Raw genomic sequence first — 19,792 nt, 5'->3', positions numbered from 1 at the left:
CTTGAGCCGCTTCCTCTGCTACCATTTGTGCCGTCTGTCCGGTCTGCTACCACAGCACCGTCACTCTCTGGCACCTTTCGGCTCCGTCTACCTTTCCTCAATCGGAGGGGGAAACGTTGCTCCGTCATATGGCTCTCGTGCTGTGCTCGCACGCTCCCTAAGTTAGTGTAAGGGATCCAAGCTAGCAGCGTGGTAAATGTGGTTACAAATGATGGCAATCAATATATTAACAAATAACAGAATTTAATATACACAACAGAAATTAAACAGAACAACTGAACTAACTGCACATTTACATGCTCGCACACAGCGGCCACTTACTCGGGCAGAATGGCCCATATTACTGGCGTAACAATTTGCCTTGGTTGCTTGAAAACATAACTACTACATTATAGCCGGGCCACAGGCTGAGTCTAAACTAAATACACAATATAAATTATAAAAACAGATTTAACCAAACTGGTACGAGTCGCCGCCGTCCTACAAACCCAACGACGGGCGACCGCGGGCGATCTCGCCGGCCGCGAACCAGCCCAGTACTTGCCGAAACCAAATTTGGACTCCCAGCCGAACAGGAATTTGACAGTCGCTCCGGCTGGCTCGGCGCCGCGAGCAAAGCCCTATGGATCCATAACCAGAACTGAACTCCGAACTCGAATTAACTTCCAAGTAAGGCTCCCAGGGATAGAAAGGAGGGAGAGGGCAATACCACGTGACCCAGTCCCGCATGGGGATGGGGTGGGGGATAAGTTTAAGAACCTCGATCAAGGGGCTGGAAGCCCATGACGTCATACCGGAGCCACTGCATGGCTCACCATAAAGGGATTTGTATGCCTTGTCGTTTTGTATCTCGAGAACCGGTAATCTGAGAGCAACCTATTTTTGTTCGAATTTCAGTGTGGAGGCAGGAACAGAGCGAACTTGCCAGAATTTGTTATGCTGTGCGTATATTTCCTGTTTTGCCAAAGTTAAATTTGTATCACGACTCATAAAGTTCATTCATAAGATTTATTTGATGTACCAGCTCTTCGAAATGGATTAACGGGTTTAGTTTAAAATGAATATATAATCATCTGTTGGAGCAGTGTTTCAGAACTGTGTTTTGCCGTATATGCGAGATCGTTTCACCTTGTGACGATACTGACCGAGCTCCCAACGAGAAGCAAAGCTCCTGATATGAAAAGCACACACAAGAGTGGTTTTCTGCGTTTCACAAAAACAAAAAAGAGAACATTACAATCTGAGACTTTCATGCGACGTTCTTGGAATTGTTGATGATTTTCCTGCTTTCCTTATTATAAATTCTCCATATACTATAAAGAAAACAGCTTCTTGTTTTCTGAGAATGTGTTCTTCCACTCGAAATAGGCTCGCTCTTAAATCAGATTTTCCGCATTTTAATCACTCGAAACCCATTGAATCACTGCCGCAGTGGGAAATTACGAATACTATAAGTGCTCTGATAGTTCATACATGCGGTTTCGGCTTCCTCGAAACTGCATAAGGGGAGCTTACTGCATTTTCGTAAGGAATAATATATTTTAACGTTATGAAAGTAATTTTACGTGTTAAATGATTAAATAACCTCTAATTTATAATGTGGTGAAGCTTGAAATTCATGTTCTTTGCTCATTTAGACAATAAATCCAGCTTTAAGAATTTACATATGGATATGTTTGGCTATCAGAATAATAATATTAGTAGAAAATTGTTAGTTTTTTTTTGTTTTGTTTTTTGTTTTCGTTCATTTTATATTTCCGTCGATAACCGTGGCTGAATATAGTTCGGATAGCGCTGTAAAGACTTGCAAACGAAACTTAACGAAGCGCACAGACCGAGATTATTGTGGTTACTATCAGATTTGTGACTGTAAGAAATCTCCTTCAGTTATCTTGTTATCACGGTGTGTCTGCTTAATATTTACTACATCAGCTGGAAGGTAAGATACTGTCTAAGTGCCTAGACTGACTTATTGGTTGAATAATATTTTATAAGTTTATAGGTCCATATTGAAATGTAAAAAATATGTACTGTCTAATACGAGATTTAATTTTTTGACGTGTATGAGTGTGTAGACTATGGTGTTCTCGAGTTACGACGACAACAACATGTCATTTGATAATAAGTTCATGTTTATACCCTGAAGAAGAAGCGAGGACTCACTCGGTTTCAAACCCAGAAAACAGCAATCTAAAATAGTTCGTTATATTGAAAATCACAAGCAGAACCATACTCTGCACTTGTAATAATCCATAAACCAGAAACAGTAGTGAACCAATGCTCTGTGTAGGCTACATGAATTGCGGAGGGGCGCTGTAGTGACGTGAAACAACGTAGGTCCCATTTGTCGTGTCGCAGTTCAGCAGAGAGTGTGACTTTGAAGCATGTTGTACAACGATTTCTAATCACTGTGTACAGTGCCATGTTGCTAGGGTTGAAATTGTGTAGTGTCCATACCAGGTCGCCCTGTAACCACGTTATCGGCCTCATAATGCAACCACATGCGTAAAACCGTTATGCCTGTGAATCTGAGTGATCAGGTGCATCATTCAAAGTGAAATGTCACAGATGAATGTCTGCGTTAGTCGATATGAAGTTACGCATCGATATCGGAGATGTTTATACCCTAAACGAAATGCCTTATGGTTATACAGCGTTTTAAGTTGAGAAGTAAGTAAGTAAAGGTATCCCTGTAACAGAACGTGGAGGCCCATAAAGTTGTGAGATGTCGAGTCTCCCTCATTTTCTTAACTTCAGAAGTATGTAGTTAAATTCTGTCATAAACATTACATAATATTCCAAATCGTATTGCTTCTGTTGTAAATTTTAATGCAAGTTGTATGCCTCTTGCGTATTTAGAACGCTTTGAATAATCTTACTAATACAATAAAATGTGACCGTCTCTGTGGGCTAGTGGTCAGAGTTCCTGGCTACATATCCAGACGTCCCGAGGTCCCGGGTTTGATTCCCGGCGCTACGACATTTTCTGAGAAGTAGTGGGTCTGGAACGGGAAACGGGATCCACTCAGCCTCGTGAGGATAATTTAGTAGCTATTTCAAGGATATAGCGGCGCCGGTCTAGAAAACCGAGATTAACGACCGTCGGAATCCGTTGCGCTGAACACGCGACACCCTCTATCCGTAAAATTTGGAACTAACTTCGCCGACAAGCTGCGGTCGCTCGGTTGGTATAGTTCGCTTACGGACTACAGGCCACAGAGTTAGTTTTTAGTTAGTAGAATAAAATATTTTTATTTGTATTAATCAACTGTATTGTAATCAATATATTTCTCCCCTTCCTATTAACTATACGGTACAGCTATCTAAATTGTCTGTTATGGACAGACTTTCAGGTTTTCAGTGCTCTGAAGTAGGCTTAAATAAAATTTGCATTACACCAAAGAATTGCACGATGTATTGGTACGCCGAATACAGCACTTTTTCTGAAATATCGGATCCTCTTATCGACGGCACCTGACATTCATACAGGCGAGTGGGAGGGTCCGGAGAGTCATTGCAGTATATCATGTGTCATAGAGAAACTGTGTCGTGTTCTAGAACGACCCTGAATGGGACATTTATTTTGAGTATTGTATCAGTAGCGGAATTTGAGAAGAGTCCGTAGCATAGTATCACATTTACATCGTTGTCACGAAACTAGTTTAATACGAGTACATATATATTTTTCATGTTATAGTGATGAATGGACTTAACAAATACAAGTTCTGACCAGTTGTCTATATCCGCAAGTCTCGCCTCTTTCCTGTTTCTTCTGCGCCACATGTCCATCAATTTCTCTACTTTTTAAATTATTTATTATTTTCTGGTGTTTCTTCGTTAAATGTTTACACGAGCATGCCTTCCATTCATATTAATAACATATGCCTCCCCACGTTTAGCGTAATATCCGTATGACATTCTTCTGTCTTTCTCTGCTACCAGTCGTCTGGAACAAGATGAGCGTAATAGCATAGTCCCTTGAAAAGAAGTGCGGTGTTAGTCAGACCTTACTACTTCATCGTTTAATCTAGTCATTCTGTTTCTTCACTGAACGAATTTGTTTGAACTAACTTATGCCAAGCCATGAATACCTGTTATGGATACTGAATTTTGGAAGTGGAAACGGCTAATAAATTTTCAGTTTGTGGGAAGTATCTGGTGGAATATTTAAAAATTAATGGGTAAATCTGGCTGTCTAGGTACACGTATATGCAGCGTACCGTGAATCTAGCGGACATCATATAAATTGCATGGTGATTATAGGAAACTCGATAACGCTGTCCATGGCTCTCACTTAATAGGTAGCTACTGTAATTATACTAAATCGGTTTCTTAAACTCCTGCTGTATATGACAGTATCTGAGTATTCTATGAATCCCAGTAATGTTCATTCGGGACTTTTATGTAAGCTGAATGATTAATGAGATACATCCACAGATTGTTTAAGCTCACGAGGAACGTGACATTCGAATGAAAAAGCACGTGATACTCTGATATATTTGTATAATAGGAGCTCCGTGTCTCTAGTTTCAACGGAACAATTGAAAGGACTAAGGATGTGTGAGCAGGACTGTTAGTTCATTTAGACCGAAACTAAAATAGCTCTTAAAATGGATCAACGCGGATGGAACATTCACAGAAGTGGCTTATGTTAAATTTCTTCAAAGCCTGACGAATCTCGTAGGCGCATTTTCGGTTCTCTTTTATCGAAACACACGCTTACCTTACAGCTACACGCCCTGCATAATACTGTTTGTTCTATACAAGGTTTCTCTCAAGGTATGTGAATTTCTCCTCACCTTGTCAGCTCAAGGATCGAGTCATGACCCATTCCCAGACAAAATAAATATTGACCACCGTCTACTTGGGCGTCCAGTGTCCCGTCTTCAAATTGGGCGATAATGTGTTTGCCACGGCATACGTTCAGGACGTACCCTCTCTACAAAATTATGTCATTTCTTTTGACATTCTTTTGTCTCTTCTGCAATTCTTTCATTTTCAACTTGTTTTGTTGTGTATGACACAAACTCCGTCCTAAGTGCAACAATTTATGTAGTTCTTTTGTCTTCTTTTCTTCTACAGTACATGTTTCGGCCGTAAATGGCCATCATCAGGTGTATTTCTCTCACGTAGCTGTTACACTGCGCGTAGTTTAAAATTTAAAACACCAGCTATCTTAATTGTTCATTTCACTTTTGTTAATAGGTCCCGATATATCGGAATCCCCTTGCTGATATTTGTCAGATATGTATAAAATCTTTGTTAATTTACATACGTCAATTTGATTTTTGAATTTTGGTCTTTTTAAAATCTTCAATTTAAATTTTAAAAAATTTAAAATTTTAAAATTTAAAATTCAAAATTCACAGGGATACCTGCTCAAGGTCTATTGTTTTGTTGTATCAGTACTCCTTAGTTTGCCCCTCATTGAGGTAGATCCCGGTGTTCATAGAAACCTCATTTAAGATGCCCCTCTTCTCCTCTTGCCTCATCCTAGTACCCACGTTTGAGTAGAGAACTGTAGGGCTTGTTTCGAAATAATACAATGTATTCTTAATTTTACCTCCTTCCTCATGTATTTCCCAAAACAATTTCTAATACACCCCGTTAATTTTTCGTTTTTTTGAACAGTTTCTTCGAAATTCATATTTATTTTGTGCAGTGATGTATTACATCCCACCTACGTAAATGTGTTCATTTGTTCAATAATTTGTTAAATGTATTGGCATCTTGAATTACCTGATCCCGTCTCCATCATCATAACTTTAGTTAGATTAGTTGGCCCCGCCATAGCTCAAGCGGTTAGTCGCTGGCTTCCCACCGCGGCGCCCCTGTTCGATCGCGGGGTCTGGTCAAGTGGTATTTGTGGCGCACAAAGTGACGCTTTGGCAGGTTTTCTCCGAGTACTTCGGTTTCCCCTGCCAATCTTCATTCCACCAATTGCTGCACAATCACACTCACTTATTATCTGGAGATAGCACAATAGGCCAGAAGTAGCCGCAGTACAAGGGACTTAGTCCCACCCCACTAGCAATAAAAAATAGTTTGATTAGTTGCAATTTTCATGCCATATAGTTTCAGCTTCCCATGTTGGGGCATGTTAGAATACCTCCACTGCAGCCCTGCGATTAGAAGAAAAGGACGAGAAGGGAGCCCGGTGCCTCTGATTGTAACTGGGCCACTCTGTTATTGGGGATAATAAGTACAGAGACCTGGTCCTACAGGTTGCGGGTTGAACGCAAGGCTGACGAGCTGGCTCTATAACAGAACTATTGTTGCGAAATCCAAAGGAGTGAAAATCTGGTGACAGATCTGGCAGAATCTTCGAGGGAAGTTTGTGACTCAGAAGAGTGCTGTTATGCGAGCGGTGGTGGTCATGATAATGATGACGTTTTCAGCATTTGATTTAATTTTGTAGTGTTTTCTTGTATGTGGTTCTGTGCCTACCAGAAGTACCTGATCGTCTCTAGATAGTTCTGTGTCGATATGCTTATGACTTCTCAATTGAAGACTTTCGTATTTGTTAACTGCCATTCTTATAAAACTTTCTAAACAATACGAGAAAGTCTGCACCTTTCTCTTATCCCTATATTTAGTAGTAGATTGGATTCTACTAGCGGGTTGTGTAGTACTACTTGAAGTCTGCCGCCCCATCAGCGACCTATCCTTCAGAACTCTGGAGGCGTGATCAGGAGAAATTATCGTACTCGAAAGACTAAAGGAATTTATCGGACGTTTGCAGTGGTTATCAGTAGGGACACGCGGAACTAAATCACGTAATACGTCATTGAAGTTCTGTTCAGAATGTCCGCTGATGTTGACCTCAGGTATTTGGAAATGGTAAAACAATGTCTGTAACATTTTCATTGCACCGATATTTCATTAAACTGGTTAATAATGAAGGCTGATAGTTCCAAATCACACACTTTGCTGCCTTGATGACCTAGTTATTGTCATAAATCATAAAAGAAATATCGATTTCTCTCTCGGTCGCTACGTTATTTTCAGTTTTTTTTCATAACAGAATGCAACTTTATTGGAAAAGAATTCCAATAAGTTCCATATTTTCACGGCTCCATTTTTACATTTAGTCCTTTATGGCACTTAAATGCTGTGTGGTGTATTTTCCATTCAATGATAAAATAGCACAATTTACATACTCCTTCCTGCCGCCAATGGGTAGAATATCTGTAACCCTCTTGGACAGTTTGCACACAACCCCTCATTTTCCTTGATTTCTTACGGAAAATTAGCTACTGATTTACCCGTTTTTAATTTGTGCGACGTTTTACAGGAATGCTTTTTCCACGTAAATCGAGAAGGGGCTGTATAGGTGAAAGAGTCCGTTCTGTGGACTGGACATCTTCTTCTCATGGATAAGCCGTCATGATGGTTTCTATAGCCTTCAGATTAGTAGTGTAAGAGTGCGAGTATGTTTCTTGTTATAGTTCTGATATGATTGCAGTATTGTTGCTAGTATTGTTGCCCTTGATCAACTAGATATCAAGACGCTACGGACTGATTTTCTCGTTTTCGCTGTAGAGCTGTCAACTGATTATGGTTGACCAGAAGATGGGATGTGTTTTCTGGAACGTACTGTAATAGTTATCATCAGTGGTTAACAAAGAGTAGGATGACATAATGATACATACAAGCCTTACGTTCCAGAGGTTCTTAGTGTGAATCTAGTTGAATGGATAAACTATCTTTATTCGAGATTATAATACTTCTTCCTTGTCTCATGATAGCACTGTCGCTTCCATCCATATTGTCGTTCAGTCAGAATTCATCATTATTTCCTATTCTTGGTGGTGTCAGTTTTACAAGAAACTGCAGTACCAATCGCAGTGGAATCACTAGTGATACGTAGTATTGGAAGAAAAATAAAATGAAGGAGCACAGGCAATTTGGAATGCCGACTTTAGCTCTAAATTGCTTATTTATCACTGAAGATCTTCCCTATGCAATAAACTAGTCTGCTAAAGATTTCAAGTCTCTCTTAAGGCGAACAAAGGTGATGTAGATTGTAGTTTCACATAAATGACTTCGTACTATAGAAGTTTTCTCAGGAAGTGAGGGAGAAATACTGCACATAAACATGAAAACAGTGCAACCTGTAAAGACTGCCGATCTTCCACAGGATCAAAGACAGAATCGTTTAAGTGTGTCATCATCTTGAAGTCCAACTGAAACTGTAATATCAGAAGCAATAAGATTAAAATTTCCTTCTGCTGGGAAATAGATGGAATTAGAGGCATATAATAAAATCGAAATTCATGCCATCTTGAATATCGTCACATCCGCTGGTATATCCAGTTCTATCCACCTTTTTCTTTCTTTAGCCGCCTGATGTAACTGTTGTAAGATGCACTTGCGGTCAGACAAAGACTTTACAGACTGTATAGGTGCCGTCCTGTCCCTTCTTCGTACTCTTTCTTTATCCACCAACGTGTCTGACGTTCCATTCGTGTAGATAATGATCTACTCACAACTGTCCGTCATCAGGAAAACAAACTGCGATCTAAAATATATAGAAAATGGTTCATAGTTTGGCACGATTATTGTGGCACGGTTCTGAATCTCTTGTAAGAGTCCGGCCTTCAAAATGTTTTCGTTTTCTTACTTTATTTCAAGTACAGACCACTCAGCTTCTTAAGCTAAACCAAACAGTAAACAATGAAACATACTTGAATTTCCGTACTTTAACCATGCAAGGTTTTGGGAGATAGGCCTACTCGGTTAGAACTCTGTCATGAGGTGTCTCATGGTTGTGATCCCACCAGACAAAAGCAAGGATATGCTTTAATATTTATCGCTGCCGCTCCCCGTCTCATTCTTCGCAGTTCGCTGGATATGATCATGTTGCCAAATTCGACGCTAAGTGACATCTTCTAGTTGATACATCGTCATTAAGTCTCACTAACAGGACAGCTGGCCAGGCAGCGGGCGTTTCTCAAGATAGAGAAACATGTTTTGAAAAGTTGCTTTTAATTATATATGGACTAGCGTTACGACACCTTCAGGTCACTGTCACTGGTCTTTGTTATACAGAATGAGTGTTCTATTCTAGGATTGTTTAACGATACTCTTTCAGCTTTAGAGGTTATACGGATTCGAATGAATTTGGCAATGGTTGTGTTTGGTGGGGCGGTACTGGACTATGTAAAGGCAAGTTCTCTACATTCGCGTGGAGGGACGGAGGAAAATCTGCTTCAGTAGGGTAGAAGATACTCGAGCCCGGTCTCTTCCTAACAAACATTTTGACCCTTACAGCCATAGAAACTTGTTCAGTAAAGCAAGTAAGAGAAGTTACTTTTACGCTTCTTCTTCTTCTTTACCTAGTGTAGCAAGGACTGGGTTCATGTCTCGTTCCGAGGCAATAACTGAACTGCTTATACAGTCTAGGTCGCCTTAGTTCATATCTTCCCGCAGAATTACAATAGTACGTGTATGCTTGCCAAGGTTAGCATTCAGTGGTCATACTTCTGACATGTTTCTTCCCGTTTCTTCTTTACTGTCAGGTTTTGTCTGTTGTTTTCTGCTTGTTGGGTATGGTTCATTAGGTTTTTGTTATTGCTAGTGGGGTGGGACTAAGTCCCTTGTACTGCGGCCACTTCTGGCCTATTGTACCAGCCCCAGATGATAGTGAGTGTGATTGTGGAGCAATTGATGGAATGAAGATTGGCAGGGAAAACCGAAGTACTCTGAGAAAACCTACCCGAGCGCCACTTTGTCCATCACAAATCCCACTTGACCAGACCCGGGATCGAACCCGGGCCGCCACAATGGGAAGCCGGCGACTAACAGCTTGAGCTATGGCGCAGCCCATGGTTCATTAGTTTACTAGCTTGCTAGTTCGGTAGATATTCCAAATGTCGTTCTCCGATCAGCCGAATAATCGAGGTAGAAATGGTACATATAAAGAAGGAAAATAAAGTATCAGAATGAATAATTTACTTGAATAAACTTGACTAAACTTGACTTGGCTCATGCTGGTCCGTCACAGTAGCAATAATACAAAATAACTCGCAACCCCGTTCAATGTGATTGATTAATACAAATTGTATTTTAGTTTTTCATTTTCCTTAACATGTTTCGGTATCATTGACCATCTTCAGTAGAAGCACAATCAACAATTAGGAAAGCACTAATACGATGTAATTAAAATATAGAAATTATACCTTGTAACAGAATTAAGTACGAGTACATGAAGTGGTTGGAACATTTATGAGTTATTATAATTAATTTATTTACGTAATAAAGAACATTTGTATTAAAATTAGAACCAGTAATTCGTGTCTTTTTTATTTTGTACAATACTATTTACTTAAATGTGTGGAACCGACGATTCTCTGATTCGCTAAAAATTTTTGACAATGAGAGATTAATTAGATCACAATTGTTTCGGGAATAGAAATCTTGCAATGCGTTATTTTGCACACATAAATACTGACTTTGGATACCCCTTGTCTTGAGATCACATTGAAATGCTGGCTCACATGCTCCTGGCTTCATAAACACTGCAGATCGAGGGCTGTGGCAGAGAATTACTTTGATAAAATCCGGAGGAGTAGCAAGCCACAACACGAGAGAGCCCATTCACAACTTGCGACACCTCATTTCATTAGCGGGAAGGCTTTTATCACGTGACATTCTTCTGTATTCTGTTAAATGAAATGGGGTCACGTTAGCCACCAACGTTCCTTAATCTCGCATCATAAGAGAAGATTCGTCACAGATCACGAACATAACTAACGTGGATGTTAAAACAAAGGTTCTCAAGCGCTGATGATGACAGAGCTCATCTGATACTTCTAATTGTGTGCATTATGTTCAGCTGTTTAATAACACTTCAAGGGTACTACTGAACTGAATGCACCATTGTCCCACCACTAACCGCGGACGTTACGCGCGTGACAAAATCAAGGTTTCGCTTAGAATTTGATATTAATGGAGCTGTTGTTAACAATCTCCAAAGCCTAATACATAACGATCTAGGTTGCAAAACCTAAAGGAGAAAGCCCTAGGCGCAGATGTAGGATAATATCGAAATTTGTCATATATATATGTAATGTCTTGAATATGGGCTGGATACCTGGATGCGAAAGCCTCGGACTTTTTATGTTTGTGCAAAAATTAAAATCTACGGACACAAAACAAAATGAATTTGTTAGCGTAATTGTGTACAAGTGATAAATCTTTATTGCTTGAAATCTACTGTTTGCAAACCCTGTGTTCTTGAGGAATGGCTCTACCGCCATGATAGAAGTCACAGCGCGTCAGTATGACAACCCTGAAACCACTGGACCGTATCCAGACTTAGTTAAGTTTGTCTAATCGTAAGTCCATTTCTCAAATATCACTTCCAACATTGTCCTGCAAGTATGTTTGTTAAGCGGTAATACGTACTGTGTGTATTTGGCAGGTTCTCTGTTCAAATCCCAACTACAGTACGAGCAGTGGTAACTAATGAGTGATTTGGTTTTTTTTTTTTTCATCAGAATGTCCCGGCTTTCGCTTGAAACGAAGATTCATCTGGCGGGCTTTGTTGAACATGGTAATGAAACTCAGAATTACTTGGTTTTTGGACTTTCTCCATCGTTTGGTATTCTAGAAACTAGACCTCAGGTGAATGGGGGACACCCACTCTTTTCAGTCCCTTAGAAAGAGCTAACCTCAGTCACTGTGTTAGAATGCCGGACGATGGACAAAGTACAAAAGAACCAGTAATTCTGAGTGTCATACACCATCGTCAGAACCCTTTAGAATCTGCAGAAATGAAGCGTCTGGTTCCCATAAAATTCGGGGAATTTCTTGAGTAGCTTATCGACTATGTAACTTCTCAACAAGGACTGCTTCATGGAATTATTATGAAGCTATAATATGTTGGTAAAGTAAAGTAAAAGTAAGCAAAGCTATCACTGTAATAGGCCGTGAAGGCCCATAGGGTTGTGAGACGTTGAGGGTCCCACATTATCTAGACAATCGGCTCAAAGATCGCGGTTGTCAGCCTTACGGGCCGGCCGCGCTTTACTCCCCAGGGAAATTATTTAATTAATTTCTGGTACTCATTTCTATTAGAGGCTGAGTCGACCCCAAGGGTCATAGTGCGACTGGAAGAATTAGGTCAATTGAAAAAAAAATCTAATGACGTCATCTGGACTTGAACCCACGACCTTCTAGCTTGCAGCATAGTGCCTCAACCAACTACGCTACCTCATGCTGGTATTTTATTTATTTAGATCTTTCATAAATCACATTCATGTTTAGTTTCCACGAACTCTGTTCGAAAGTTTAAATAGAGAAAATTTGTAGGAGAATATTAACAGATATACACATTGATATAATGGCGTATTTGCCCCACGCAAGAACGGTTGAGCCACAGAAACAACCCTTTCTAAGTAGTACAAGCACGCAAGAATTGAACAACAGGGTTATGCAACCCCCTTGTAGGCAACGGATCGGTAAACACACTTCCGCGCAAGCGCAATGACATCACATTCCAACAATGCTCAGCTATCACGCGACTAGCACTTTCTGTGAGGCCTGCGCTACACAACAATAGAGCTGTGTTTTCTGCCTTGTCAGTGCCACGGCTATATAGCACGAGTCCCCTTGCAGCTAAGTAGTTTTAGTTGAGTTCCGAGGTTCCAGGATGGCTGAATAAGAAATGGCATTAAGATTTCATAGTGATTTGAAGTGTTGGTTTCTGTGTTGAGATCCGTCGCCAGGAGACGACTATTGAGGATGGAGAATCTTATTAATTATTAATTATATTAATTTTAATTAAGAGAGATTGTAAACTAAGTTTCAATAAATACAATCATCCCAACTAGAACCCGTTATTTTCGTCACGCGTGCCTTCCTACACGTGTAAATATTGAGGTCCAATGACATAATGTTTCAGTGAGAACATTAATGTTTTGTTCGCTGTGTATTGGTTGCGATCGGTAAGCGGGTTTCCATGCCCTCATTCCCTTTTAATTAAAGTGTTGGTGAGGATAGTCTTAGGTTCAACCCTGTACAAGGCGCTTGAGTTTATTGGACGGTTAGAGGAACTAGAGTTACAGGAAAACAGTTCGACAACTATAACGAAACTTCGCGGCATTTTTGATTCGCTTACTTCTGGATTTTATGTATTGTTGTGAAACATATCCATAAAATAACAAGATGAACATATAAGCTTAAAGTAATGCAATACAGTTGTTGTTGTTGTTGTTATTATTGGAGAGGGTGGGTTTCCCCATGCACTTAGACCAGTATTGGTCCACTGTTCGTCCCCCTGTGATATTCTACCAGTCTCTATATCCTACCGGTACTGGTGCGTGTCATCAGTCCCGACTCAACCAGCGAGTTCGGCCTCTACTGGCTCAGCGGTATCTCGATGCTTCCCCCCTCTACCAGAGGCGTTAGAGACTACTGTTGGGCGGGAAATGTCCTGAATTTGGCTCAGAGATCCCCTTGAGACACGAGGTTCTTTTACATGCCGTAAAGCTATGACACGGGACCCACGGCTTAAAGTTCCTTAAAAATTCCACGACCTCCGCCGGGTTTGAACCCGCGTACCTTGAGTCACGAGGTGGGAACTTTACCCCTAGACTACGGAGGCCGCTATGCAATACAGTTACTGTGAGCAGTGACGTGTCACCATGTTGCTGGTATCCAGATGACATTGCTCTTTTCCTTGGTAACAGTTTCAGAACATGACTTACCACTGTAATGAAGACCTACGTAGAAGAATTGCGATTCTACGTGTATTTTCTCCTCTGCCTCAGGAGCCGAATTACGCCAATTCAAATGAGTTCTTTCTTTGTATGGCTACTGGCGGCACTGAGCATAATGGCAGTCTGACTCAAGACGGTTCTCATTACCATCTGTAAGAGCCACCTATCGGATGGTTCAGCACAACAGTGGATGAGACTCAGCATTTCATTCTTAACAAGTGCGACGGGTTCAATGCTGCGTCACAGGGTGTGTTCTGTGCTTGCTCACATGTGTATGTACTCGAAGTCCCTAATGGTGTGTAGTATTTAATTTAATTACAGTCTCGAATGCACACGAAATGTCTATCGGTTTCTTTCTATAATCAGTATTAGAACGTAATCAATATTATTCAACGCAACAGTCGATGGAACTTGACTTTCAGCTAATTCCCTTTTCCATCTTGTTTGTCGCTTATAACAAATGGCTTTAGGCCTATTTATCCTGTTCATGGTTCCGACAGTTTCCCGTTAGGAATTACATTGGAACTTTGTTTATGAGTTTACATTAATTTAATTTGTGTAGTTCAGCATATTCATGCTGTGAGTGCGAGTACAGGAACTTGTCTATCACAGTGGTCGCGCGGTCTGAGGCATGAACTGTCTTCGCCCGCTCACATGGGTTGAAATCCCGCTAGGGCTTTGGATGTATGTGTGCGTTTATTCTGTGTGTAGGTAGAGGCCTTGTGACTGGCTGATCCCCATCCAAGTAGTTCTACCGACTGCGTAAGAGATCAAGAACTGAAAAATCGGCGAAGGCCCAACAAAAGTGCTGTAGAGCTATAGGTAGGTAGGTAGGTAGGTAGGTAGATGAGTACAGGAACTTAGGTACACGGTACATTGTAAAACCCTCTTTTTTCTCTACGTTTGTCTACATTCCATTAGTTTAACCCTTTATAGGGCGAAACGAGAAGGAGGTAAGGAAGAATAATAACAGGAAGTACGTGAAAATGGGTGATCATGAGAGAAGCGTGAAACTGTTTACGTGGAGAGGAGAGAAAGAGATCACTTTTTACAAAGTTCTCATCTTCCATACTTCCTTCCTTCCGACAATAGTACTATGAAAAGGAAGTTGTTAATGGTACTTAGCAGTTCGATTTTCTGGCTAATAATGAAGTTTCTAACTTGAAAATATTGTTTCGTGACCTTTACAGGAAACGTTAATTTTGATGAGTTTAATTTCGGACCGCCAAGAGTAATTACAATCATAAGTCAAGGAGGATGAGATGGTCAGGGAATGTAGCACGAATGGCAACGAATAGGAATGCATATAGGATTTTGATGATGTCAGAAGGGTAGAAACCACTAGGAAGACCTAGACGGAGGATGGTTTGTTGTGAACTGGATTGACCTGGCTTAAGATAGGAACCAGTGAAGGGGCCCTTTTGAACCTTCGGTTTCCATAAAATGGTGGGAAGTTCTTGAATGGCTGCACAATTGGTGGCTTCTGAAGAAGGGCTCATCTCCATGGAGATAATTAGGAGTGCTACAAAATAAGTTTAACTCAGATCGTGGCAGTCGTCTCAGCGTTTTCTTATAGGGCGATGCTCTTTGAAAAAAAAATTAGAAGTGTATTCCTGTCTGCAAGTAAATACACTGCATCTAACTTTGCATTACGCATTTTGCTGTCTGTGTGCAACTTCGGTAAATGTTATCTCGTTCTCTTCTCTTTATTGTCACTACATGATTCGGTCTAAATAGCCATCGCCAGGTGTACAGGTGGTTGTGATGAAGGATTCTGCCTCTCATTATAATGCTGTCCTGTTTTTATGTAATTGATTCGGGCTGATTCTAGGTTATGTGGCTTACCAAGCTGTTGCCATGCACTTGTTTGCCCTACCTGTAATATGTACTGGATTATATTATTTTGAGGTACATATTGTCGCGTAANCTGTATGTGTGCAACTTCGGTAAATGTTATCTCGTTCTCTTCTCTTTATTGTCACTACATGATTCGGTCTAAACGGCCATCGCCAGGTGTACAGGTGGTTGTGATGAAGGATTCTGCCTCTCATTATAATGCTGTCCTGTTTTTATGTAATTGATTCGGGCTGATTCTAGGTTATGTGGGTTACCAAGCTGTTGCCATGCACTTGTTTGCCCTACCTGTAATACGTACTGGATTATATTATTGTGAGGTACATATTTATGTATAATCAGTCTCTGTATGNCCGCCACGCACCACTGGGGAGGTAGGGGTCAACATGTCACAATATTTATGTATAATCAGTCTCTGTATATCTGATGTTACTTACGCTTTTGTTGGTTTGTCGATTTATCTTCGGTTCAACGTGTGGCTGTCATGAATGTTTTTGTTGGAACGGAAGCGTGTTGTTTGGCGGTCCACCATCATGGTCGTCATGGTTTCGTGCTAGGTGTTTCCGTGTCGTCGGCTGATACCTAGGATGCAGGGCGTGTTGTGTGCTGCTAGCTAGTGTTTGTTTCTTGTAGTGCTTTCAATACTGGTTTATGTGTATCGGTGTTTGTGTCATTCATTTGCATGTTATCTCTGCTGACCTTGTATATGTTCCATTTTTTCCGTTATATACAAGTGTCTCGTTTTCTGTGTGTTCTTATTAGTCCTTCATCACAGGAGCCTGTACAACTGATGATGGCCGGTTAGGCCGAAACATGTAGTGAAAATAAAGAGAAGTCGACGAGAGAACATTAACCGACGTTGCACATAGACGGCAAAAAGCGGAATGCAAAGTCACATCTACGCAGTGCACCAGGATGTTGTGATGACCCTGCATCTGCTTTGCGACCAGTCAGTTGGTGAAGTGCGTCTATAATATTTGTTCAGAGAACTAAATGAAACCGGGCAGTCGAAATACCGTGTTACGTACAGTTAAGCCGTGCGGTATTACCCCAAATTACGACTGTCCTGTAATTGGTTCAGTAAAATTAAATCTGGAATAATTATTTTTTTCCATTTAATTTATTATTCGTCAACTTGGAATACAGTAAATTTCATATTTTAAAACAGACTTTCTATAAATAATATAAGAGCCAAGCATTACTCCTAATGCGTGCCATCGTAATCGCTCCTAATATTCGCCTTTACCGTCTGTATTCTTAAACATCGCCCTCAATAAAACTGAACTGAAGTTCATGTTGACAGTAAAACAGTATATTCAAGAAGTCCTTGCCATTATTTCGTTCACAGCAATTACTGTTTTAGTAGATTCTAAAGGATCTGACGTTTGTGAATGACACACAGAATTACTGTTTAGTTTAACTTGAGAATATTGCATAATGAAGTTTATAATTTATATTCTTTTTCTAGATATTATTTAAGTCTAGTAGGATAAGACGTACATACATCGTACAGATGAGAACTGTATAGACAATTCTGGTCCAAAGCCAGGACTAAGGACCCCACTCTAAGGATATAGGAGTATGTACGAGGACAATCTGCTAAGGATATACGGTGTAATGGTGTGGACTGGATTCATCTGGCTTGTGTGTTCTTCTAAGGATAGTACGTAAATGTAAAGCATTTGATAACAAAATGCTCCGAAAGGAGACGGGAAATTTGCAGTTCACATAACAAGGAACTTTATGATTTATACCGCTCGTAGCAAGGTCAGGGTGGTGACATCTGTGAGGTCAAGATTTGTCGGATACATAATTACTTTGGGAATACAAGAAATGTTGAAGCATTATTAGCGTGAGAACAGTCGCTTGGAGGATATTAGGGATTTTTTTTTTGCTATGAATATTTGCGTCTTATTTTTATGTTATTGTTAAACTTGTTATTATGGTGCTGAGACTATTTGTGATGTTGGATGTGTTCAATCCCCAAGTAATCTTTTCTGTATTGCCTTGCAAATTTGGACACGGATATCACATTTCACGTCTTCATTGCTTACAGCTAACGATAAAGACAGTTCAACCTGTTGAACATATGACAGTGTTAACCTGAAATGATCAATACTAGCCCCTTGAAATGCGTAAAGGTCTTGAAGACCGAAATTTGGTTTTTGGGTAGGATGTACCAATTCAAAGACACTATAACAAATATATCAAATGACAATATATATATTAAATACTAAATGCCTATACAGTGTAAGTCCCTGGAGGTAATAAGCCTCCGGCAATCAACCAATCAGAATCGTACAGACCAGGAAAAAAGTGAATCGACTGAACAGTTCAAACTTCCACAACAGAATGGATCACTCTCGTTGGACCTCAGCCGTCCGGAACCAGGAAGTGGAGCAGTGGAAGTGGGATGGTAGTAAAGGGGAAGGGGGCCGCCCTCTGACGTAAAGCAGACACGGCGTTACACCCTGCGGACTGACCTATCAGAATGGGAACCTCTCCTTCCTTACACCAGATGACAGGCATAGTTCCGCTTCTGGAACGTTGTGTTTAAAACACTTCAGACCATGTATAATATCCAAAATAACGCCAATATTTACCGTAACATGCCATTATGAGAAATTTTCGGATGGAGCATGTCGCTAGAATAGAGTTTCCGGTCAGCATGCATGAAAATGGTGTAGAAAGACGGAATGAATGAAATAAGCGTTGAAATGTGTTAATTTGGACTTTGTCCATCATCCAAATTTATTAGACTCTTCATTTCGGAAATCGGCTCTGTTTATGCTTTTAGGTGAACAGGACACGAAAGGGATCATACTCTATTGGGGCCCTATCTGGAACTATCCGCGAAACGTGGTACATGGTTTTAATAACCTCAAACTTTGGTCACAAAGGCCAAAATGATAGTTTAATCGATGTGTCACACCATCTTCAAAACTTTGAACTTAGTTCAGGGAATCAGGTTGTGAGACTGGGACTCAGAATTTTGTTCTTTGGTGGGGTTTTATGTTGAATGTGGTGGCATTTCCGGTTTTAAGACAGCAAGGAAATGTTACTGCCTGCTGGTTGCTAAAGAAGAGCTATCACATGAATTTAGTCAGTGACTTCCCATTACATTTCCTCTAGATTTGAAACGTAGGGTGTCATACAACAGACGGTGTTGCACAGTGTCACATTGTTAGCAGAAGGAGTCAAGATTTCTGAAAGTACAGTTTATTTCAGGTAAAACCATGTTTCTGTTTATATCACACTTTAACCACCTGTATATTTCGGTTTGTGTTTAGTAAACAAGAGCAATCCATAAACCTTATTTATTTGCGGTGTGTCTACAGGTCTATACCAAATAATGAGGAGTGCCCTGGTTTGGGTTGTGTTTTATGTATAGTGCTCTCTTGTCAGCTTTCTGTTTCATGTGGGCTTACACAAAACAAGTACACCGTATAAGCCATTACAGCAGCTGTATGCATGTGTCAAAGTTACTGCGGAAAGTTAACTAGAAAATAGTCGTACCATCACATTTCGGCCCTCCAGTCCGGAATCAGAGCCTTCANAGTACACCGTATAAGCCATTACAGCAGCTGTATGCATGTGTCAAAGGTACTGCGGAAAGTTAACTAGAAAATAGTCGTACCATTCACATTTCGGCCCTCCAGTCCGGAATCAGAGCCTTCGGGTACTGTGGAAACGTTTCGGTATGACACCACTGCGAGGTTATGTTATATTAATTAATATTTTAACAAACCCTATGTTACTCATTTCTCTTCCAGGCTTGCGTAAAATGTATGTCGAAAGTTGGCTTCAAAATACAATCTTAATATTGTGCATCCTGTTGTGTATCATAAATAAGGTATATAAACTATAGAATATACCGTCTACAGAACAACAGTCTGTATTCAAAGCAAAGAAGACACAACATGTTTCGACCCTTTCACGGGTACAACGCACCAGTCTGAGCTGATGAGTTGCAATCAATTATCGTTAAATTCATCGAATAAAGATGCTTATTGTGTCTTGGAATTAAATTAAAATGCAAATATACAACGAAACTTGGGCAAGAATCAAAACTAAAACCCCTAGATGAAAATGTACTTAAAATTAGAGGAGTAACGATAACATTAAAACCTTGAAACAGGAGAACAAAGATTAAGACATGAAAATTAAAATATTGTTTTGTTGGTAACACTTTGCGACCGCTGCGTGTAGGCCTG

This window comes from Cryptotermes secundus, unplaced genomic scaffold, assembly GCF_002891405.2.
Source record: "Cryptotermes secundus unplaced genomic scaffold, Csec_1.0 scaffold197, whole genome shotgun sequence".
NCBI classification, from domain to species: domain Eukaryota; kingdom Metazoa; phylum Arthropoda; class Insecta; order Blattodea; family Kalotermitidae; genus Cryptotermes; species Cryptotermes secundus.
Note: the sequence above shows the minus strand (reverse complement) of the source record.